The sequence below is a fragment of the Diadema antillarum genome, unplaced genomic scaffold (genome assembly GCF_040938485.1).
Source record: "Diadema antillarum isolate AM-2024a unplaced genomic scaffold, OU_Dant_1.0 seq00000462_RagTag, whole genome shotgun sequence".
NCBI classification, from domain to species: domain Eukaryota; kingdom Metazoa; phylum Echinodermata; class Echinoidea; order Diadematoida; family Diadematidae; genus Diadema; species Diadema antillarum.
This window is the reverse complement of record NW_027271433.1, coordinates 469,225-495,847: the sequence shown is the minus strand read 5'-3', so window position 1 is coordinate 495,847 and position 26,623 is coordinate 469,225. Positions and strand designations below refer to the sequence as shown.

Below are 26,623 nucleotides of genomic sequence, written 5' to 3'. Positions count from 1 at the left end.
AGTCGGGCCACCAAATTTTAAAAAAGGGCAAATTTGGTGGCCCGCTTCGGGCCACCAAAATTTTTTGAAAAGTATGTCAATAAATTCGTAACTTTTTGCGCCGGAAATTAGCAGTTAAATTTGTTTAAAGGATGGATGAAAAGGACTGAATGAGTGCCTGAGAGTGAGTGTTGCAAGTTTGTTGAAGTTTATTTATGAGTAGATATGTCCAACTTCTAATTCTTACTATCATAAACTTGAATATTTGACTCATAAAAAAAGGACTTTTAATGTTCTTTATTGTTTTTTTTTGGGGGGGACACCAAATTTTTCTCTCGGGCCACCAAAAATTTGAAATTTAGGATTTTGGTGGCCCCATCGGGCCACCAAACAAAAAAGTTAGTGTCGAGCCATGTATATATATATGTATATATACATTTTTTTTTTTTTTTTTGCTGTTTTCAGGTTATGCTGTTCATATTCTACCTCAGATCAAAACAGTTAACAATATTTGTTTATTTGTTTGTTTGTCTGTCTGATTGTGGGTTTTGTTTTTCTGTTTGCATGTTACTGTACTTCTGGTTCTTTTTTTCCCAGTCTAGCCTACAGTAAATCCTTGAATCAGACAGTCTTTATTCATTAGACTTCCATGGGAAGTACATCGTGGAATGTTCATCACATATTTGATAACAAGTGTAAATCCTCTCTCTTGAAAACTGAAACTCACAACTTGTGTGTGTGTGTGTGTGTGTGTGTGTGTGTGTGTGTGTGCACTTGTGCACCCATTACAACCGATGACATGCATATAGATACACACCTTCAAACTGGTGACACACAGACAACTGGTGACGTCATCGGTTGTAACTGAGCATAAATTTACGAAGAGGAACCCCCTATGGAGTCAATTTTCAAATTATACTGTTTTCTGAGCATAGTCATCAATTGGATAGGAACAAGCAAATACCCTGACAGAGGAGAAAAATTGAACAGCGCCATCTCTCACTTACACCCGGGGAATCCCCATAAATTTTCTGTCGGAGATGTCACCAGTTATGTGGAGCTCTACCTACGCGTACGCGTACGCCGCGTGACGTCATCTCGCAAATATCGCTGGGCGACCCGGCGATCGCTAGTAGCTAACATGACGAAGAAAATTGACTGCTGGGGAGGTGTGAAGCTAGCTAGACGTAGACGTCTCTCTCAACTCGCACGAGACATTGTTCATCTGCTGTGTCTTCGGAAGGAAAAGGTAAGTTAGTGATGACTACTGGATAGGCCTAAATTTTATTTTTTTAAAGGTAAGATATACTCGTGAAATAGGCAACACCACTGCGTGTCCGTATTGTAGCAACGACGGCAAATCTTCAGTCCCATACATAACAAATTGTAGTAGGCCTCTGTGACCACTCCTCAATGGCCCACCTGGCCTCTTCTTGCACGCCGCCTCTCAGCTCACCGCACCAAAAATGTGCGAATCACCAGACACCAGATCACGTAGAAATCCTGCCGTATACTGGTTCTACAGAAGAAAGTGCCTAGCGTAGAGTAGGCTAGAATTCTGACGCATTTTGCAGTGATATGAACGAAGTGTTCTGTTCTGCTATCATGCACAAATTTTTATGAATGAAATAATAACAATAATGATAATACCGTAGTCAGCCATTAACCATTTTCTTCCCCTTCTTCATGCTATCCTTTTCTAGTTCTAGTTCCATCATCTGTTTCACCATTAATTCTCCTTTGTTCCCTTCCTCCTCTAACAGTTACATCATTGTCATGCTTTTCATGTTCTGTTACCTTAGTCTTCAATTTCTCCCCTGTTCATTCCGACCATCTGTCTTTTCATCAGCTTTCTTTGCACTCGGGTGCTACAGCTACTAATCCTCCTTCCTGTTCTGGTTTGTTATGGGTATAGTGTACTATTCATTCTCCTTTTTATCCTTCTCCTTATCTTCTTCCACTAACAAAGTACCACACTCCACAGCTGTTTATAAGTACATGTAGGCATAATGGCTTTGAAATGTAAGAGTGCACAAGTGGTTACAATGACAAGAAGATTGCAAAAAGCAAGTGTGTGTGTATTTATACTTGTGATCTGTTAAATAATAATAATAATAATAATAATAATACATAACATTTATAAAGCACTTAATATCATATTTCTAAGCGTTGGGCTGGGAAAAAAACAATGATAGAGAACGAGTGATGCCATTCTAATACATAGAAACTTCATGTACATGTTTGTATGTCTATTAAAGCATATTAAATATGCATACATGTAACTTTGAATTGTAAGAGTGGTGACATTGCATAATTATGCACAACATGTGATTTAATACAGTATGTACCAGTAGGAAGTGGAGAAACTGAGTACTAATACATGTACTATCTAGCCTAACCAGACCGCTGTGCTTTGCACAGCAGTCTGACATATAGTGTTTATTAATGTTGTAAACGATCGTCGCTTTTGACGGCAAAATCACATAAAATGTCTTTTATTTTGTTTGATTTTAACAGTAAGATAATTTTTACCACTCACCTACATCATATTTTGCTGATGATTGAGTTGAATTTGGTGTTTTGTTGGTATCCAGACCTTATTGTTGAATTTTTCGGAGTAGATTGTGCGATGATTCACAAAATGAACGAACTAGCTACCACGAACTCTCAACCGGAAGCACCGTGGTAACATTTTACGTACGCCCTTGCGTTTTGTGTGTTACGTAAAGCTTGTTGTCTGCTACGTACATGTATTTCAGCGTGTGCTGCTCTCATGATCTGACCTTTGCTGCATCCCTTCGCTCCGACAAGGTCATCACTTCTGCCTCGACTAGGTCATATGAACTTTTCTGACTCGCTACGTTGTAGTATACGAGAGTGATTGCCATTCAAATAACACGCAGAAGATGAGGAGTGCAGCAATACGGATGCTTACAGACCTGATTTTAATCACAGATTTCGGTGGGTTTTTGACGTACACCCAGACTATGGGGATTCCTTATCTAAATATTCTCTGCAGAGATATCTTCCTCCTAACTTTTCCAGAGTGGGAGGGTCGCTGTTTCAGCCAGTCCACTTTCAAATGATCTTTGTGGACCTCCACAGATATGAACTCTTCCTCCTTTTCTTCCTCCTCCTCTGAGTCTGAGATGTCACTGTATTGTATACTCTGTTTCCTCTTCTTGAATGGCGACATGTTGATCTCTCCTCCGTCTTCCATAGAAGACATAGCTGTCAGTTCCTCCACCATTCACTTTGTGATGGTGAGGCCTTGCTCGAGGTACCATACCATGGCTGCCATGGTCATGAGATGAGCAGTGATGAATGAATGTTGCACAGATTCGTATAGCGCGCTCGATCTTTGACTTTGGACCACTCTACAGTGCAGTGGGGTTATCGTTCATAGCAGTTTGTGCTAACTTGGTCTTGGAGGCACTGTGCATGTAGACTCTACCGCCGTTCTCTATAGTAAACCGGGGCAATCATCACTATAACCTCTGGCTCTTGTAAATATTCTGAGCTGGGTATTCCCAACCTCAACATGCGCTTTAGTAATTCGTTGTATTGAAATATTTTTGTCTTTCTGCAACTTTTTGTGCAATAACTCAAGAAAAACATACCCTATCACCACCATATTTTGCATATGTTTAGTTCATGTCACGAACATTATTTTACAAAATAACAACTACTTAATCAGACGCCATCTTGGGTATGTAAATTAGGGTCAAAGGTCATAGATGTTTCATCCTGTATCTTGATTAATACATGTCCTATCTTTCCCATATTTTGCACACGTAAAGACCATGTTACAAGGATCATTTCATAAAATAACCACATTTTGCTCAGATGCCATCTTGATTGTGCAAAGTGGGGTCAAAGGTCATATGTACTTCTTTTTCTATCTTCGTTATGACGTGTTATCTCTATGGGAGGGAATTTTTCTAGATGTGAAAATTGACATGACTGTCTTTATCCAGCACTATCTTACTTATGCTTCGGTGAATTTCTCTCAGATTTTAACATGTTGTAGCTGAGACTTTACACTATCAGGACTCGAATCATTGATTAAAACAAAAATCGGATCACCTAATTTGTCAGTGTTGACAAATTCCGGTTCTAGTTTGTTTTGTTGTTGTTGTTTTGCGTAGGCTTAAGCATTGCACATTATGCTAGCTCTCAAAACCAATGATGACCTGTCGAAACTTATAATTTATTCAATTGTCGTACAGCCCATGGATACTGTCACAGAAGAGAGGGACAGGCATCTTCACACATAGACATTGATGACGAGGCACCTGATTAGACGAAAGACACAGTAAGCAATCAGTATTCCTTGTAGATAAGTCAAATTGTATTAGTTTTGTGATTTCTGTAGGAAGTGGAGAAAGTGAGTACAAATACATATGTTCTATACCCTATGTAATAACATACTGTTTACGTAATATGAAATCTTTCTGTACTCAAAGAAGTAAGTTCCCCCCTAGCCTTTATTCATTATCTCTAAAAATATTTCAGTGATTTTTATCTAGCAAAATGTAATAGATGCGCAATTTTCTTATGCACACTCTCAATGGTTATTTCTGCTCGGTTATTTCACTCAACAATTTTTCATTAAAAAGGTATGTCATTTTGATTGGGGGTTACTTTTTTGTGTTTAAAATATAAAGAAGCGACTTCTTTTGCTCTTTGCACAGGAAAATATATTTTTATGTGATGAAAGTGTGATGTTATGGCAACAATTTTACCATTCGCATTGTGCGTAAAAAATGCACATACCTTTGTGCTAGAACAAAATTGTTTGAATGTATATTCTGATCAAAGAAACTTCATCTATATACGTGTATGTATTTGTGCATTTCAGTTTTCTACAATGAATAAAGATATTCATAAAGGAAACGTACACCCACCGCTGAAAATGACAACATCTACAAGAGGGTAGACGTGCGGTTGCGTGTAGTTAGTACTATACCCTATGTAATAATATACTTACTGTTCAAGTAAATGTCAAATCTCTTTGTATTGTGTATACACTCCTCAAAGAAGTAAGTTCTCTCCCCCCAGCCTTTATTTATGATATATCTCTACAAATATCAAATGGTGATTTTTAGCTAGCAATAGCAAAAGGTATACATGCTCAATTTTCTTGTCGGTCCAGTGGGTACTGACATTGTTTGTTTTGTTGTTGTTGTTTTGCGTAGGCTTAAGCATTGCACATTATGCTAGCTCTCAAAACCAATGATGACCTGTCGAAACTTTGTCATATAATTTATCCAATTGTCGTACAGCCCATGGATACTGTCACAGAAGGGAGGGACAGGCATCTTCACACATAGACATTGATGACGAGGCACCTGATTAGACGAAAGACACAGTAAGCAATCAGTATTCCTTCTAGATAAGTCAAATTGTATTAGTTTTGTGATTTCATACAATATGTAGGAAGTGGAGAAAGTGAGTACAAATACATATGTTCTATACCCTATGTAATAACATACTGTTTACGTAATATGAAATCTTTCTGTACTCTCCTCAAAGAAGTAAGTTCCCCCCTAGCCTTTATTCATTATCTCTAAAAATATTTCAGTGATTTTTATCTAGCAAAATGTAATAGATGCGCAATTTTCTTATGCACACTCTCAATGGTAAATGGTTGCCATGGAATACACCCTTGTAACTTTTTCGTCAAGTGCGCAAAACAAAAAACAAAGAATGGTTGCACTTATAAATGGAAGCTACAAGCTGCATAATGTACATTGAAGATGAGCCGGCTCACAAATCTGCCATTATTGTCTCAGGTCTCACAGGATTCCCATTGTTTGTACCATCTGAACAGAATTGTGTGCTCTTTAAAGAAGATGCAATATCAACACAACAAAAAAAAAATAATAATAACTCCCGTCAACCCTGAGGAAAATGGCATCAGGTTTTAATGAAACATTGTTGTAAAAAAAAAAATAAATAAACTTGGCAGGATTGTTTCTATACCTACTAGTATTTACTAACTTCTGTGTGAAATTGAGTGTTACATGAATGAGCACACAACTTACACTTGTGCCCTTAAAAACAAAACAAAAAATACTCTTTCGATTTCTGAAATGTGACATTTTTGCATTTAATGTGTTCTAACTCATGCATGACTAAACAGAACAATCTCATTTTAATTAAAAAACTAGTCAAGTATGGAAACACTTCTGCTCGGTTATTTCACTCAACAATTTTTCATTAAAAAGGTATGTCATTTTGATTGGGGGTTACTTTTTTGTGTTTAAAATATAAAGAAGCGACTTCTTTTGCTCTTTGCACAGGAAAATATATTTTTATGTGATGAAAGTGTGATGTTATGGCAACAATTTTACCATTCGCATTGTGCGTAAAAAATGCACATACCTTTTTGCTAGAACAAAATTGTTTGAATGTATATTCTGATGAAAGAAACTTCATCTATATACGTGTATGTATTTGTGCATACATTTTTATGCATGGTTTTGAAATGTGAGAGTGGTGACATTGTACAAGAAGATTGCATCTAATGATGTGTGTATATATTTGTAACTGTGAAAGGGGTGACATTTTTATAGCAAACTGTGAGTGTTTATGTACATTGTTTGCATGGTTTTGAAATGTAAGAGTGGTGACATTGTACAAGAAGATTACATATAAATGGTGTGTGTATATACATGTAAAGTGTTGAAGCGATGACATTCTGATAGAAACTTAATGTTTTTGTGTTTAAGCATATGCATGGTTTTGAAATGTAAGAGTGGTGATGTGCAGATTGGAAATAATGGTGAGTGTTTGTGGTAGTGAATATGTATACTTGCTAACTCGAAATAAGATGATTTTCTTATAAATACAAAGAAGCTCTATAAATGCTTGTTTTGTATGCATGGTTTTGAACAGAAAGAGTGGTGACTTGAAGATTGCAAATAATGGTGTGCATTTGAATATCATATCTTTCTAACTCTTAAAGTGATAACAATACATTCACATTTTACAAATGTTGGTGTTTTTGTATGCATGGTTTTGAAATGTAAGAGTGGTGATATTGTACAAGAAGATATATTGTGTGGGTGAGTGCATATTATATACTTTTAAACTGTGCAAGTGATGACATTCTCAAACAGAGACTATAGATGTTTGTGTGTTTATGTATGCATGGTTTTGGCATACAAGAGTGGTGACATTGTACAAGAAGATAACTTATGGTGTGTGTACGTGTGTGTGTGTGTGTCTATAATATAAAGAATTAAACTGTTAAAGTGGTGAGATTTTATTTCTAAATGCATTAATCTTTATGTTTATGTGTTGATGTATGCATGGTTTTGAAATGTAAGAGTATTTTTAAACTATTTAAGTGGTGACATCTTAATACATAAAAACTTTGTGTGTTTATGATGCATGGTTTTGAAATGGAAGAGTGGTGACAATGTACAAGAAGATTGCATATAATGGTGTGTGTTTGTTAAAGTGTTGAAGTGATGACACTCTGATAGAAACTTCATGTTTTTGTGTTTAAGCATGTGCATGGTGTGTGTGTGTGTGTATGTATATATGTTGTTAAGTGGTGACATTGTAATACATTAATCTATATTATAACATTAATCTTTATGTTTATGTGTTCATGTATGCATGGTTTTGACATATAATGAGTGGTGACATTGTACAAGACGATTGCAACTTATGGTGTGTGTTTGTGTGTGTTTGTGTATATATAGAATTAAACTGATAAAATGGGGACATAAGTACATTTATCTTTATACAAATAATCTTTATGTTTATGTGTTTATGTATGCATGGTTTTGAAATGTAAGAGTGGTGACATTGTACAAGGAGATTCCTAACAATGGTGTGTGTATCTGTATATACTTTTAAACTGTTAAAGTGGTGACATCTTAATACATAAAAACTTTGTGTGTTTATGATGCATGGTTTTGAAATGTAAGAGTGGTGACATTGTACAAGAAGATTGCATATAATGGTGTGTGTTTGTTATACATGTAAAGTGTTGAAGTGATGACATTCTGATAGAAACTTCATGTTTTTGTGTTTAAGCATATGCATGGTGTGTGTGTGAATGTATAGAATTAAACTGTTGAAGTGGTGACATTGTAATACTTTAACCTATATTATACATTAATCTTATGTTTATGTGTTCATGTATGCATGGTTTTGACATATGAAGAGTGGTGACATTGTACAAGAAGATTGCAACTTATGGTGTGTGTTTGTGTGTGTGTGTGTGAGTGTATAAATAGAATTAAACTGATGAAGTGGTGACATTGTAATACATTTACAGTGTATCTTTATACATTAATTAATCTTTATGTTTATGTGTTTATGTATGCATGGTTTTGAAATGTAAGAATGGTGATATTGTACAAGGATATTCCTAATAATGGTGTGTGTTTGTGTATATACTTTTAAACTGTTAAAGTGGTGACATTTGATGCATAAAAATTGTATGTGTTTAAATGTATGCATGGTCTTGAAATAAGAGTGGTGACATTGTAAAAGGAGATTACAAATAATGGTGTGGATATATATGTGTATTATTATTAATACAATCTAAAACAGAGACTATAGATGTTTGTGTGTTTATGTATGCATGGTTTGGGCATACAAGAGTGGTGACATTGTACAAGAAGATTGCAACTTATGGTGTGTGTGTGTGTGTGTGTGTGTGTGTCTATTAAACTGTTAAGGAGGTGACATTTAAACATTAATCTAAATGTGTAAAAGCATGCATGGTTTTGAAATGTAAGAGTGGTGACATTGTACGAGAAGATTCCTAGTAATGGTGTGTGTATACTTTTAAACTGTTAAAGTGGTGACATCTTAATACATAAAAACTTTGTGTGTTTATGTATGCATGGTTTTGAAATGGAAGAGTGGTGACATTGTACAAGAAGATCGCACATAATGGTGTGTGTTTGTTATACATGTAAAGTGTTGAAGTGATGACATTCTGATAGAAACTTCATGTTTTTGTGTTTTTTTAAAAGCATATGCACGGTGTGTGTGTATCATGTATAGAATTAAACTGTTCAAGTGGTGACATTGTTACATTAATCTATATCATACATAAAGTGGTGACATTGTAATACATTAATCTATATTATACATTAATCTTTATGTTTATGTGCTTATGTATGCATGGTCTTGAAATATTAAAGAGTGGTGACATTGTAAAAGGAGATTGCAAATAATGGTGTGTGGATGTGCATTATTAATATAATCTAAAACAGAGACTATAGATATTTGTGTGTTTATGTATGCATGGATTTGGCATACAAGAGTGGTGACATTGTACAAGAAGATTCCAACTTATGGTGTGTGTGTGTGTGTGTTTGTGTGTGAGTGTGTCTATAATATATAGAATTAAACTGTTAAAGTGGTGACATATTCATCTAAATGTGTTTATGCATGCATGGTTTTGAAATGTAAGAGTGGTGACATTGTACAAGGAGATTCCTGATAATGGTGCGTGTAGTGTAAAGTCACCCCTCTTTCCATTCAAAACCATGCATACAAAACAAGAATTTATAAATATAAAGCTTCTATGTATAAGAAAATCATCACATATTTAGAGTTAGCAAGAATACATAAGTATAAATACCACAAACACTCACCATCATTTCCAATCCCCACATTACCACTCTTACATTTCAAAACCATGCATTTGCTTAAAACACAAGTTCACCTTCATAGACATGTGGGTTGAGTGCATGGAGCAATATTAGTAGAACACATCAGTGAGAGTTTGAGGAGAAATGGACAACCCGTTCAAAAGTTATGAATTTTTGAAGTTTCTCCTCACTCAAGACTGGATGAGAAGACTACTTAGTATACAATGTAGCTTGTGATGTCGCATGAGTACAACGATATCAAGAAAGAATAAAGAAAATTCAACATATTTTCACTTTTCTCGCATAACAAAAGAACACTTGACTTCTCTTTTTCAGAAGGCAGGGGGAATAATACTACCCTTAACATATGTCAGTAACATGTCGAAGAAATGTGCACTTTATTCAAAAAGTGAAGTTTTGTGAATTTCTCTTTTTATTTTCTTTATATCGTTGTACACATATGACATCATACACTGTAGTAGTCTTCTCATCCAGCAGTGACTGTGCAGATACTGTAAAAATTCATAACTTTTGAACAGATTGTCCGATTTTCCCCAAACTTTCTCTTATGTGTTCTATTAATATTGTGGCATTCACTCAATCCACATACATATGAAGGTGAACTTGTCCTTTAAACACAAAAACATATGAAGTTTCTATCAGAATGTCATCACTTTGACAATTTACATGTACGTACAAGATGTACACACACACACCATTTATACGCAATCTTCTTGTACAATGTCACCACTCTTACATTTCAAAACCATGCACACGTAAACACACAAAGTTTTTCTGTATTAGAATGTCACCACTTTAACAGTTTAAAGGTAGTTATACACACACCCAAACCATTATTTACATTTTCTTGAACAATGTCACCACTCTTTGTACATGTCAAAACATATAATGCATACATAAATGCACCTGTTAGACATAAATTTATAAAGTTACTTTGTAGTGTCATCACTTTAAGAGATGGAAGGCACATACCACAAACACACACAATTATTTCCAATCTGCATATCACCGCTCTGATAACATATTTCAAAACCATGTGTTAAAGCTGGTATGAGGTTTTTGTGTACCTGGTATTAGAATGTCATAACTTTCACACTTTACAAGTATGTATACACACACAAACAATTATTTGAAATCTTCTTGTACAATGTCACCACTCTTCCATTTCAAAATCATGCATACATCTTTAACACACAAAGATTTTATGTATTAAGATGTCACCATTTTAACATAAATTGTACTCAAAATTTAAATGTGACACATGCGAATGAAAGCGTTTCTCACGATTCCGTTCCTTTTGTCTATAACTTGCATTTAATGCGATGATTGACTAACTAGCAGTGTTTCATACTCAATTTGTGTGCAAATTCTAAGTCTCTGTCACTGCTTTTTGTGCAAAAGTCATGCATTTACAGAAATGTACATTGTAGCTACAGGGCATTTGAAAGAAAAGCAATTATAGATTTGTCATAGAATTTACAATCAAAGCAAAGCTTGGTATTTTCTCGACAATTTGGCTCAGTTTGTATACACTTTAACAGAGATATATAAAGGTTTTATAGATTTGGAAAATAGATTGTTTTCTCAACATATGACCACATTGGTGTCTCAGAACAATGTGGCACACAGGGGGTTTCCACTGTGGCACATAAAGAGTTTATATTTAGATACACACATACACACACACACACCATTAATTGCAATCTCCTTTTACAATGTCACCACTCTTACAATTCCAAACCACGCATACATAAACACACAAAGTTTTTATGTACCAAAATGTCACCACTTTAACCGTTTAAAAGTATATATACACACAAACTCGCCATTATGAGTAATCTCTTTTGTACAATGTCACCACTTTTCAATTGTCAAAACCATGCATACATGTACATGAACACACAAACATAAAGATTAATGTATAATATAGATTAATGTATTACAATGTCACCACTTCAACAGTTTAATTCTATACGTACACGCACACACCATGCATATGCTTAAACACAAAAACATGAAGTTTCTATCAGAATGTCATCACGTCTACACTTTACATACAACAAACACACACCATTATATGCAATCTTCTTGCACATTGTCACCACTCTTCCATTTCAAAACCATGCATACATAAACACACAAAGTTTTTATGTATTAAGAGTTCACCACTTCAACAATTTAAAAGTATATGGTCAGTTTTACGGTAAAGGGTGTAACTTTCAATTTTTAGTCTTTTCGCCCACCCTGAACACATAGATTTATAGATCTCAAAGATTTTTTCCCATGTGTGTCACCTTATGAGTAGCCACGTTGGGTAGCATAGTCTTTAGAATACTATGTCTTCAAATTTGAGGTTTCGGAGGTTTCATTTTCCGTTAACAATTGTGAGCAAACTTTGACGGACAGTAATGATCAGTGGATGTGTTTTGGTTACTTTCTTTTATGCTGAAAATATTAAGGTACAGCTAAACTTTAGACTTACATCAAAGTTTACTTGGTTCTAGGGCTATTTGAAATTTTGTGATGATTTTACTTCATCGAGAGAAATTTCCGTTAGCAGTTTTGAAGCCTCCGAAACAAAGTGTTTAATCAAATAATATGAATACAGATGAGAGAAGAGACCCAATCTATATATGTCAAATGTAGGACATGGGGCCCTAACCTAATAAACCAAAAATAGTTAAGATCTGCCAAACTCTCTGAAAATAGGAGACAGTACACATTTTCCATTAACATGTGAAGCCTCCGAAACACATTGAAGCCTCCGAAACAGCAGAAACATCTAATTTAACATTTCTGATAAATTCTTTGAGTGTCTGCCTCAAATTATGCCATGAAATCATCAACAGCCATGGGCAGACAACAAAAATAATTAAAACATTGTGATACTGCAATAATATTTTGAGCCAATACACTTTATAGAGAAAAAGTGGTTTCGGAGGCTTCAGAAGGATGTTAACACTGCATTTTCGTGATTTTCTCTGGACAAAATTAAATTACATTCATTGTTCACCCACCCAATGATCATTTATGACATATCTAAAAGATATTTTATCACATTCAGTTTTCTGGCTCCTTTGTTTACTCACCAATATAGATTTACTATCAATTTACCTATTTTTCTTTAACAGCGCAGACGTGTCATACATCAACTCACCTTTTCATTCAGTAATGAAATATTGGCAGATGAGGATGTTGCCCCACAAATATGTTTAAACAGTGTATATCAACCAAAAAAGACACAATTTACCCATCACTTTCTACATAACATGATGATTTTCATAAAAACATAAGGCATACCAAATGAATTTTCCAGACATTTTGGAGGCTTCATTTCATGTTAACAGCATGTTAATGGAATGTTTTGATCCATTCTGAGTCTATTAAATAACTGTTTGGACTGAATGAGAATTGTTGGTTCATCAAACAAGGTTTACACAGTTGTTTAAATGTGTGAAAAGCATTTATTTTGTAGGTTTCCTTTTGAAACAACGGAATAGGCTAGATATTGTGAGAAATGAAAATGACTTCCAGCTAGTGTGCATGCCTACATCATGCAACAGTAGTGCAACAAAGCAAATAGTTGTGGACACATCAATGTTCTTATTAAGTTGGATATCTCATTTTTACTCTTGAGAGAAGATGAAGTTTTGTGTACCATTTTTTATCACTCTTTCGACTGGTCAGGCTTAAAAAATGAAGACCAAATAATTACTTGATTATTTAGTATTAAATATACTTTTTTTCCTTCTTTTTTTTTTAACTGAACATTCTTCCTGGCCTGAAGATTCAAGGATTTTAATAGAGGGTTATTCAAAAGGGAAGCATACACAAAACTAAGAAATATATTACTTTTGAATAGGTTGTACCATTTATGCATGATCAAAAGCAAACTTTCGACTCACTACCATCTGAGTGTAATAGTTTCAAAACACAATCTTCTACATGTCCATTTTAACATATTGACAAATCCATTCCATTGTTACTCACATGGCATTTGTTTTTGCCATACTAAAATCTGACCTTTTTCAGCTTTCCATTTCCTAACAAGTTCTTTGGCTTTCATCTCCAATACTTATTTGGAGGAAAGTAACCAATAAATTTGTGATTGGATAGAAAATAGCTAATATCCTGCAGATTATCATTTCTGTGGTGTGACGTGCATCACAGGGTATTGTTTTGGAATTTTGACATTTGATTACTTCATTCAGACAGGTTTTCATATCAATCTGTACAATTATGTATTGTCAGATCTGATGTATGGTAGGTGCAACACAATCTTGATACTATACTCTATTTTCCATATTTTGTCATGCTGGCAGTAACCACTTGAGTATTTTTGAGTAAACAAAATATAACTTGTGTTACGAAACATCTCTTATCATACATGTGTGACAGCAGTGTGACACTCTATGACATGTTTGCGGATGTAGTTCTCGGTGCAGTATATGGACAGTAATGGTTGGGATAGGATTGTTTAAAATGACATAATATACCTCTACTTATAGACTGTTGCCATGGGGTACATGTAGTTTACATGGGTGGGTGACTGGAGAAGTTATGTTCATGAAGAACAATATTGAAATGATTGAAATCTTCATAGTCTGTTTAGTCCTGGCTTTTCTGGAAAAAAGTTACAACCCCCTAAGTGTATTTTGAAATTCAAAGGGTTAAAACTGTAGTCTGTGGGCTTATATTCTAAAACAAACTCAGATATTTAATCACATTTGCTCCTTTTTAATCTGCTTTTGCTAAAAGGTTGTCATTTTAGAAACAGTAAAAGTTCTGTTTGCAAGTTCTCAATGTTTTACTAGTGTTACCTTAAAAAACAGACCTCCTACCTGTCACAGGAGTCACACAAACTGGAATTTTATACAATAACTATAAAAAAGAAGCCTTTGAAGCGTAAAAAATAAGAGAAAATGATATGAAACAGAGGTGACTTGTATACCACAGAAAAAGAAAGCAAAATTCTACCTATCATAATAGAGGGAACTATACATTTGGTCAACATTTTTTAAATTCAAAATTCATACACAGTCATGGGTATACGATAGGGTATGTATCTTTTTAACAGGTAATTCAAAAAGATGAATGGGATCTTGACCATTTCAACTTTTATCTCCATGATAATATCACCCATATGATTATTTCAACTCCATTTTTTTCAGTTTGATGATAACCTTTACATGGAATGGCTAATCAGCATTTTAGATTGCTGTTCTATGACCATGATCATTGCAATTGATAGCTATACATATGAGGATATTAGGCATGGTCCATATGCAAAAGAATGTTTAAAAGCCTTTACCCATTTTTATATTTTACAAGACTATGTTGTATTCTAACTGTCATGCCATCACATAGTCTATTTTCTATACATCCCATTCTCATCAACAGCTGAAATCGATTTCACATGTGATATACAATTATGATGGGTGGTTGTACATCCCACAAACTGTCCTTATAAAATGCAAATAAAGCAAGCAAACATAATCTTTGCATTAAGTCTAGCTGCAGTTCAAACTCATTGAAAGTAACTCTTTTTGTATTATGGTGAAAAGTTTGACAAATGCATACAGCTGTACATGTGCGTAGCCTACTCATGTTCTGCACTGCCACAGTCATATACATGTACACATGCAAATATACAACTGAGCTTAAAGATTTAAAATGATACTTTTCTTTGTCTCTTAACAAATGATGGAAAGTCTTTTTTCTGCATACATATTATACTATTTCACATGTTACAACATTGTTAGTTATTTGGAAACAATCAGCTGCATTAATGTACTTCATATCACATTAAAATGGACCATTTTTTGCATGTTAACAGTTATGATGAAGCCTCCGAAACATGTGTTGCTGCTAACTTCAAGCCGCCAAAAAAAGATGTTCCTAATCAGTGTTACCTTTATTGCCACTGTTGCAGTTTCCTTTAGAATCATATTGCCACATGTACACGTAATGTCATAAATTCGAACTGAGAATCGCTCAAAGTGTACACAGATTGTTATTCACTTTTGGTGATAAGCACAATCAGGTTATGCAATCATGACTTTCTCACTTTAAAAAATTGTAACTTCTAAAAGAATGCACCAACTGACTTAAAAATTCACATGCAGCATGCTAAGACATCAGTAATCACATGTGGTAAGACAATAGCTAATTTCTTCTCATTTACTGTTAATTATCAAAGATTAATTACCAAAAAGTCCCCCAAATCCACGTATTGCGTCAAAAAAAAAAGCGTTTTACAACTTACGTAAAATCAAGATTTGAGGTCCATATTTTAGGTCTACCCCTATGTGTTTGGTATCAAATTAATGGATTTTTTCCTGGCATTGCTTGCATGCAATAAAAAACAGTGGTTCTTTCAGCTGGAGAAAGTTATAAGGTCTGGAGTCCCATCCTGGTAGGAGTGTAATGTTGGCTTATTTTTGTGACATTGTGACCTTTTAACCCATGCTGTACAGCTATACATGGAGAAACAGCTTATTTTTCTGCCTTTCCTGAAAGTACTGAAGACACACTACAATATGGTGCGCTGTTTGCCAATAAATGTTCGGCCAGTTTTGAGTTTTGAGCCATTTTCAAATGCTGAGTAAAATAAGTGCAGCCGTTTTTCAGTATTTTCAGTGAGGTATATCCTAATTTGACTACTTTAAACAATTTTTTCCCCTTATTGAATATCCTTGTTTTTTTAACCATGAATTGTACATATGTAGAAATCTATTGTGTGAAAATTTGAGCAAATTTGAGCAATAGGAACTTATTTTTCTATATTTTTACAAATTGCTAAGCATAAAAAAGTGCGATACACGCCCATGTTATACTGCATGAAGGTCATATAATAAGTGTTCAGTGTTCATATTTCAATGCTTGTTCAATTTCTAAAGGTATCATAAGCAAAAACATAGTATTTTGGCTTAATATGTCATTGTTTGAGTGTCACAGCTTGGATATCAACTCAAGTCATCATAAATCTCACATTCATTCTTCTATCTCTGTTTACAAATATGAGAATTGATCCAAATACTGTGCGCACATTCAAGGTCAAACTGTACAGATAATTTTTTGATGAAAAATATGATATCTTCCAAAGTACCAGCCCTAATTTCATAAAAATTTGTAATAATGGCCACTATATGTCTGTTACCTATTCCTGAAGTTTCGCCTCTTCACTCTTTGGCAAAAGGGAAATATGATAAAATATGTAAAAGTGGTTTTATTTGAATTCAAAATAATGCCTACAAAATTGATCATCCATTTTGAGAAGTGAAAATATGAAATTCATTCATATTTTGTGATATGTCATAGCTATGTGCTGGTGGTGAATGAAAGGGATATTTATCAGGAATATCTAACAGCAATATCAGATGAAAAAAACATTCTCCTTTTTTTTAAAATGAATTTTTCCAATATATTAGTCATTTCAATGTAATTCGACACCCCTAATTTAAATGCTAATTTATGCGCAGTTTAATGCAAAATGTTGACTCTTTCTTTACATGAAATGAAAATTTGAACACTCAGCTACAACAAACAACAAAAAAAAAAAAACATTTTCACCAAGTTTTTTTCATTTTTGCAATGTTACACAATTGCATAATCCTGATTGTGCTATTGACCTTTTGTGGAAGCCAATTTCCTGATAATAATAAGTATGAAGAGTTGACATTATGTACTGCCATAAAATGTACATCTGTATACTGTTATTCACATTTTATTGATGCCCTGTTGTTATTCTAGCACTGGTGTTGTGATAGTTGCTTACTGTAGTTTTATTATTTTAAGTGAATACAGGACTAGAACTTTGTGTTAACAGTTTTGAAGCCTCCGAAACGCACTACTTTGTTAACCGAAGCCTCCGAAACACAGAAATCTGAAAATTTCAACTTTGTTAAAAATAATTGAATTTCTTTGGGATTTGGATTGATAAATGTTTGTTACCAAGAGATAATTTGGGGCTATGTTTAGAGTGGCTCTTGCTTCTATAACATTCTTTTAACTTAAAAATAGTTTGTCAGGTACCATTTTTACCTTGGAATTTGAAGTTCACATCCAAATAATTGCAAGAGTGAATATCTGTTGGGGGAAAAGTGTTTTGATATTTCAAATATATGTTCACAGCAAATGAAAAGTTGCATTACATCCACCATTTATTTTCATTTGGTTGCTATGGGTGACCAAAACATTCATGTTGTTTTTACCTAAATTTATCTCAAATTCCATAATAGTCACTTCATTTTTCGTATTTAGCCTAAGAATTAAGCTCTGGAATGACAAAATATTGAAAATATAGACATTCCTTTATAAAATAAAGGCAAAGATAAGAATGGAAACACAACTTTAATTTTTGACCCTTGCCACATTAAAGTTACACCCTTTACTGTAAAACTGATCATGAAATATGCTTAAACAAAAAACAAAAAGAAACATATATGAAGTTTCTACGTATCAGAATGTCATCACTTTAACACTTTCCATGTCAACACACAGTATTGTATACCTGTATGTATAGTATGTGTACGTATACATAGGCTTATTGTCTCTTGGTTTAGTGTCTTATTATTTTCTGTGATACTGTTGCAACGTGACACAATTTGTACTCTATTCTATAGCGCCTTGAGTATCTTTTTTAGGTAGATATGAGCACTTTATAAGAGTCTCACTATTATCATTATTATACACACACACACTCTATGCAATCTTCTTGTACAATGTTACCACTAAAACCATGCACACATTAACACACAAAATGTATTAAGATGTCACCACTTTAACAGTTTAAAAGTATCACACACACACCATTATCTGCAATCTTCTTGTACAATGTCATTACTCTTACATTTCAAACCATATACATAAACACACTTAAACAAAAAGTTTCTATGTACAGTTCGACCTCAATTATCCGGCCATGTCGGGACCGGGGCTCATCCGGATAAGCGAATTGGCTGGATATGGGAGACACAGTGTTAATGTAGCTGCCATCCAAGCTGCTGTCCCAGTGCACTGGCAGCTAGGCAGGTAGGCAGGTAGTGTACCCCACAACGTTGGTGTAATCTATGCTAGCCAGCACAAAATTGTATCGTTAACGTCTTCATAAAAATAAAGTATGTTATATCTTTATGTGAAAATCACACATGTTTTACCTCAGTCATTAGATATTGAGAAACCTATCATTCTTATCTTATGCAATTAGTGAAATAGATCCATGAAAAGATGTTAAAGTCACTGTTTTTTCTCAATTTTTGGATGAAAAAAAAAAGTCCTTCACTGCCTGAATGCGTCCGGATAATAAGAGTTTTCCGAATATAACCACTCTTACATTTCAAAACCATGCATACATCAATGCACAAAAAAATTATAAAGTTTCTATGAATTAGAATGCCATTACTTTAGGTGTTAGCATATTTCACCACAAACACACTAGATTATTTCCAATCTACCTATCACCACTCTAATATTTCAAAACCATGCATATGCTTCAACACACAAACATATCACATTTCTATGAATTAGAATACGTCATCACTTTAACACTGTATGTATACACACAGGTATACACACCATTATTTCCAATCTTCTTGTACAATGTCTCCTCTCTTTAGTACATTTCAAAACCATGCATACAAAAATGCACAAATATTTATAAACTTTCTTTGTATTGTCATCACTTTAAGGGATAGAAAGTATCCATATACCACAAACACAGACCATTATTTGAAATCTTCTTGTACAATGTCATCACTCTTCCATTTCAAAACCATGCATACATAAACACACAAAGTTTTTATGTATCAAGATGTCACCACTTTAACAGTTTAAAAGTATTTACCCCGCATACACACACACACCATTATCTGCAATCTATTTGTACAATGTCACCACTCTTACATTTCAAAACCATGCATACATAAACACACAAAGTTTTTACGTATCAAAATGTCACCATTTTAACCGTTTAAAAGTACATACCGGTACACATTTATACACACACCATTATTAGTAGAGGTGGGCTATAGAGGGTGACATTTTCAGAACATGCTCATCACACCTTAGTTTGATGACTTTTTGCCTACTGACACCATTTTTGAAAAAAAGAACGAAAAAAATGCAAAATCCGGGGTGCCCCGGCCGAAATCGTAAAAAATCCAAGATGGCCGCCGTTTCGGCTTTAAAAAGACATTTTTAGCCATAACTCGGCTATTTTTTGGTCTATTGTGATGATTTTGGTGTCTTACCCCATGTTTTAGGGGTCAAGGAAATGGATTATCATGATAATTTTAGTGTAAAACCTAAACTTCTACATGAAACTAACCTTTTCCCCATATTTAGGGTTAAATTTCCTTCTCCTTTACCCCTACCCCAACCGCTATTTTTTGCACTTTTTTCCGTATTTTTTTCAAGTCATATTAACTACCATCATTTTGATAACAAGTTCTAGCTATCAATGTGGTGTTTTCTTGCAACAATACAGCAAGAAATATACAAATAACTTACATTATACATGGTTTACATATGTGTCATGCACTACAGGTCTGAATACCAAATGTTTATCAGCACTACAAAGCAGATACAGTATAAGCACTGGCTTCTGTTACAATGTACCATACATCCTGAATGCACAAGCCACACTATACCGATATGTGCATGACACATGTGTAAACCATGTATAATGTAAGTTATTTGTTATTATTTATTATTATGTTTATTTATTTATATTGTTAAAGGTCTTAGGACCAAAATGTTAATGGACACTATCAAGCAGATACAGTACAATACTGGTTCCACAGTTACCGTGCATTCTGAATGCACCAGCCACATACCAGTTTTGGCATGACACATACATGTATACCGTAAGCTATTTGTATATTATTTGTTGCTGTATTGTCGGTAGAAAACAAAAGACCAGATTGCTAGAACTTGTTATCAAAAGTATGGTAGTTAACATGACTTGAAAAAAATGCGGAAAAAAAGGCAAAAAAATGGCGGTTGGGGTAGGGGTAAAGGAGAAGGAAATTCAACCCTAAATATGGGGAAAAGGTTAGTTTCATGGAGAAGCTTAGGTTTTCCACTAAAATTATTATGATAATCCATTTCCTTGACCCCTAAAACATGGGGTTAGACACCAAAACCATCACAATAGACCAAAAAATAGCCGAGTTATGGCCAAAAATGTCTTTTTAAAGCCGAAACGGCGGCCATCTTGGATTTTTTACGATTTCGGCCGGGGCACCCCGGATTTTGCATTTTTTTCGTTCTTTTTTTCAAAAATGGTGTCAGTAGGCAAAAAGTCATCAAACCAAGGTGTGATGAGTATGTTCTGTAAATATGACCTAAAATTGACCCTCTATAGCCCACCTCTATTATTAGGGTACAATGTACAGGTAAAGGTACAATTATAAGGGTACAATGTACAATGTCACTACTCGTGATATTTCAAAACCATGCTACATAAACACTAATGTATCAAGATAAATGTATTAAAATGTCACCACTTTAACAGTTTAATTCTATATACATACATACAGGTACACCGTTAGTTGCAATCTTCTCGTAAAATGTCACCACTCTTACATGCCAAACCCATGCATACATAAACACACAAATATTTATAGTCTCTGTTTTAGAATCACTTGCAAAGTTTAATGGTATAAGCACACATACAGAGTAAAATATACAAATACACACATGACACACACACATACACACACACACCATTAATTGCAATCTCCTTTTACAATGTCACCACTCTTACATTTCCAAACCATGCATACATAAACACACACAGTTTTTATGAATTAAAATGTTACCACTTAAAGGGATTGCACAGTTTTGATTGAGACATAATTTTTAGGTTTCTAAATTTTTTTGGTGAGATAATGAGAAACCTCTTATGAAATATGAAAGAGCATGTAATTCTATGAGGAATTCAACGTTTATTTGATGAAAATTGGTTTTGAAATGGCTGAGATATTTTTTAAAAAAGTGATTCTGATAAAACCTGTGACCCACACTTTATTACGATCGCGTTGTTTTACTTTGTTTTTGGATGTTTCATTCATTCCAAACCCGATTTTCATCAAATAAACTTTGAATTCAAGGGTATGCTCTGTACTATATCCTGTAAGTGTTTTCTTGGTATCTCGTATTATTAAAGTTAAAAGCCCAAATCTCATCTCCACCAATACTGTACAATTCCTTTAACAGTTTAAAAGTATATATACACACAAACTCACCATTATTAGTAATCTCCTTGTGCAATGTCACCACTCTTACATATCAAAACCATGCATACATGAACACATAAACATACAGATTAATGTAAAGATTAATGTATTACAATGTCACCACTTAAACAGTTTAATTCTATACATACACACACATACACACCATGCATATGCTTAAACACAAAACATGAAGTTTCTATGAGAATGTCATCACTTCAACACTTGTATGGACAAACACAGACCATTATATGCAATCTTCTTGTACAATGTCACTACTCTTCCATTTCAAAACCATGCATACATAAACACACAAAGTTATTGTGTATCAAGCTGTCACCACTTTAACAGATTGTATTATCAATACTGCACATACAATACACACCGTTATTTGCAATCTCCTTTCACAATGTTACCACTCTTACATTTCAAAACCATGCATACATAAACACACAGTTTTTATGTATAAAAATGTCACCCCTTTAACAGTTTAAAAGTATACAAACTGTACATGTACACATACACACACCATTATTAGGAATCTCCTTGTACAATGTCAATACTCTGATATGGTCAGTTTCACAAGGGTGCAACTTTGATGTGGCAAGGGTCAAAAAAATAAAGTTATGTTTCCATATTTATCTTTGCCTTTATTTTATATAGGAATGTCTACATTTTCAACATTTTTTAATTCCAGAGCTTAATTCTTAGGCTAAATGTGAAACATTAAGTGACTAATATGGAATTTTAGATAAATTTAGGTAAAAACAACATGAATGTTTTGGTCACCCACAGCAACCAAATGAAGATTAATGGTAGGTGACTCCTAAAGTAATGGCATTCTAATACATAGAAACTTTATAAATTTTTGTGCATTGATGTTTGCATGGTTTTGAAATGTAAGAGTGGTGACATTATACATGAAGATTGCAAATCATGGTGTGGATTTGTGTATATTTTACGCTATTAAAGTGATGACATTCTAATACAGTTCGACCTGGATTATCCGGCTTCCTTTTATTGGGAAAACTCTATTATTGGGACGCCTTCAGCCAATTCGCTTATCCGGATGAGCGCTGGTCCCGACATGGCTGGATAATCGAGGTCGAACTGTAAATAGAAACTTTTTGTTTGTGTGTTTATGTATATGGTTTTGAAATGTAAGAGTCATGACCTTGTACAAGAAGATTGCAGATAATGGTGAGTGTGTGTATATTCAATATACTTTTAAACTGTTAAAGTGGTGACATCTTAACATATAAAAAAAACTTTGTGTGTTTATGTGTGCATGGTTTTAGTGGTAACATTGTACATGTACAAGAAGATTGCATATAATAATGATGTGTGTGTGTATATAAATGTAAAATGTTAAAGTGATGACATTCTGATACGTAGAAACTTCATATGTGTGGTTTTTTTTTTTGTCTTAGCATATAATTATGCATAAGAGTGGTGACATACAGATTGGAAATGCAGTAATGATGTGTGTTTGGGGTTTGCTAACTCTAAAAGTGATGATATTCTAATACATACATTACAAAAAGTGTGGTGACATCCTCCATAGGAAACGAGCATTTTTGAATGCAACTTTGTGTGTTTATGATGGTTTCGAAATATAAGAGTGGTGACATTGTACAAGAAGATTACAAACTAGAAAGCACTCTGAGAGTGCAGACCTCCACCAAGCAGCTACTAGTTATTATACTCCCATGGTAGATTATTAAAATGATTTTCTTTCTATGTTAAGGAAATATCTTTACAAGACCTACTGATTCCTTGGTTTTGATTTGAGTATTTTCTGCTTCATTTATGTTGTAGAGTAGTTGCATGTAGATGTCTGACTCCTCGAGTAGGGCTGCTTGCAATGTATTTTAACAAAATTTTCTGTGAAATACTTTCTCTTGCTGAATTTTGGGGGTTTTCCATCAATTTTTTTCAGGTTTGTCTGCTTGCCTACATTATGCTTGTTCATCTGTTTGTCCATTCAAAACTAGTGAATGTCCTAACTTCTGCACCATTTTAAGGAATCAACTTTAAACTGCTGAACTTTAAAGTATTGAATTGAAAAAATTGGATTGAATTTAACTAGCAGCGTTGCGGGGGGGGGGGGGGCTGTGACACCACCACCCCCATTCAAATATTTTGTCGGCAAATTTTCAATTTTAATAAGCAATCAGCAAAGCTCAAAAAGTTGATGATTTTTTTTTTTTTTTTTTGGGGGGGGGGTTGTCAGAAAATTGTTATGTTTCTTCATTTGATGTCTTGAAATTTGGTCTAATAACACCCCCCCCCCCCCCCTTCAAAATGGTCTAGTGATGCCCCCGGCATGCATGAATGTAGGACGATGAACTTACTCTGAGTTGGAAAGGACTGTGACTCCTTTTCTTTTTCTACATGTATTTTAGCATTTTTGCCAAAAAAGGAGTAGTAATTACTATCATGTTGGTCTTACTAAATATTAAAAGTGCAGCTTTGTAGTGACGAAGCAACAATAAAAATGTGGAATTTTCTTAACGCTTGTCATCACAATAAGTCTGAAGAGGCCAATTACTTTGAACTAAACAATAGAAGTTCAGCAGTTGATCATGAATTGAACAGATGCTTAATGGCTGCACTAATTATCTTTGGGATGGTATTCTGTACTAGTTCTACTTAGCTACAGTAACAGAAAAGAGTAAGTAATCAGCATTTTAAAAGGGGCGAGGAGTGACAGCGTTTTAAAGATGTTGTGTTCTCTCCTTTTCTTGCTGTATCTAGCACATCTAACTGTTGGATTCAGCTAGATAAAAGGGTGAATGCAACCTGTAAAAATGCTGTCACTCCTCGCCACTTTTGATGTTGATTTACTCTTTTCTTTTTAAGAGTGTATCATGTGGGTAGGCATATACCAATCCTTGACATCAGACTTAATCATAAAATGGCTGTTTTAAATTAATGATTTCTGAATGCTATAAAAGCATCAATATCCTTTAAAGGGACTGTACAGTACTGGTTGAAGTAAGGATTCATGTTTTGAACATTCCTAAGTGAGATAATGAAAAGCCTCTTATGAAATATGAAAGAGCATGTAATTTTAAGAAGGATTCAACGTTTATTTGATGAAAATTGGTTTTCAAATGGCTGAGATATCCAAGAAAGTGCTAATAATAAAAGGCGACATACCCCAACTTTATTAGTATCTCTTTGTTTCACCTTGTTTTTGGATATCTCAGCCATTTCAAAACCGATTTTCATCGAATAAACTTTTGATACCCCTTAGAACTGCATGCTCTTTCACATGTCATAGAGTGGTTTCTGAATATCTCACAAAACGTTAAAAGCTAAATCTTCACCTCGACCAGAACTGTACATACCCTTTAAACATTGAACTGAATCCCAAAATCCTTACTGTTAATGACAACATATATCCTAGCATAATCCATTTCATCTTCCACTATCGACACCCCACGGCTAAAGAAAATGAAGCGGATCAAGTGGTTAGATAGTCATCCTTCTATTCCTCCTCAACCCACTCCTGCTATCTTCCTTTCTTCTTTGCTGTCGGTGTCTTTGCTGTCCTCATCATCCTCATCCTTTTCTGCCCTTAACACTTCACTTCCTCCTTCTTCTCCTTGTTCTCCTTCTGCTTCTGCTTTCTCATACTCTTACTTCTTCTCCTGCCCCTCATATGCCAAATCCTTCTTCTGCTTCTCCTCTTCCTACCTACTCTTCAATAAGGGATTTTCATTTCACTGTCCCTAACTGTAATCCCCTTTGTTCCTACTTGACACTTGTTTCTGTTGTGGTTTTGCCTGTGTTTCTGATTTGTCTTCTTATTATTGTTGTCACATCATATTAGCAAGTTGTTTCACTTTTTCATTTTGACATTCTCCGTGTCTGGATGCAGAGTCTTCGGTGGCTCCAGTGAGAAGTACAAAGAGAAAACACCCACCTAAGACAAGGAATCGGAATATCAGGAAATGGCAGCAGTGGTGTCCAGGTGAAAAAGCAGCAGTACAACGTCACTTCCGTCAACTTATTTTGACCAACACTCTTCCTGGTCAATCACAAATTGAGCAGTGCCTAAAAGAGGAGCCCATCTTGCATGACAGAACCTGGCATAATATCAAAGATTACATTCTCAACAGTTTCAAGCAAAACATAGCCTGCAGGTAAAAAAAAAAACCTGTAGACTTCTCTTTAAACATCTACAATGAAAGACTTGCACACAACATTGTTTATATCATCAAGCAGTATGCATTAAGTGCTTGTTTTTTTTTAATATTCTTTGAGTGTTTATTAGTTAAGTGATAGAAAAATCTTTTTTTAATAGTATTTTCTATACACATTTGGAATTTAACACAAAAATTTCCTGTTCAGCAATGATCTTATGGTATGCAATAGACAGAGAGAGGGACAAATCAAGAACCAAAGTGTAATAAAGAATTGTTTCATAATCTTTGTTTAGAGCTTAGTGTCAATCATGTTTTTGATTCAGGCTAGGATGGGTGTCAGATTTGTCAGAAAGTGTAGGACACTTATTTTCGTAAAATCAAAGACCAAAACAATAAAAGCTAACTTTCTCATACTCTTTGTTTAAAGTGCATAATTGTGCTGGCGAACCCAATGCAGTTGTTGCAGATGTTAATGTTTTCATACCATAGTAGGATGGTTATTGGATATCATTCTGTTCTGTAAAAATGTTAATAGTTCAATAGTTTCCAATCAGGCATTTCATTGTTGCTTATGAAATTTTGGCAAACAAAATGTGCCCCCCCCCCC

The 26,623-nt window shown here is 34.4% G+C and overlaps 1 long non-coding RNA gene across 1 annotated transcript; it reads left to right on the top strand.

The window, feature by feature from the left end:
• The first annotated feature begins 720 nt into the window (after positions 1 to 720).
• Positions 721 to 26,010, top strand: LOC139733160 (uncharacterized). Its single transcript, XR_011711065.1, has 4 exons — positions 721 to 1,228; positions 4,209 to 4,294; positions 5,265 to 5,350; positions 25,749 to 26,010. It is a non-coding gene; the product is annotated as an uncharacterized lncRNA (long non-coding RNA).
• The last annotated feature ends 613 nt before the right edge of the window (positions 26,011 to 26,623 follow it).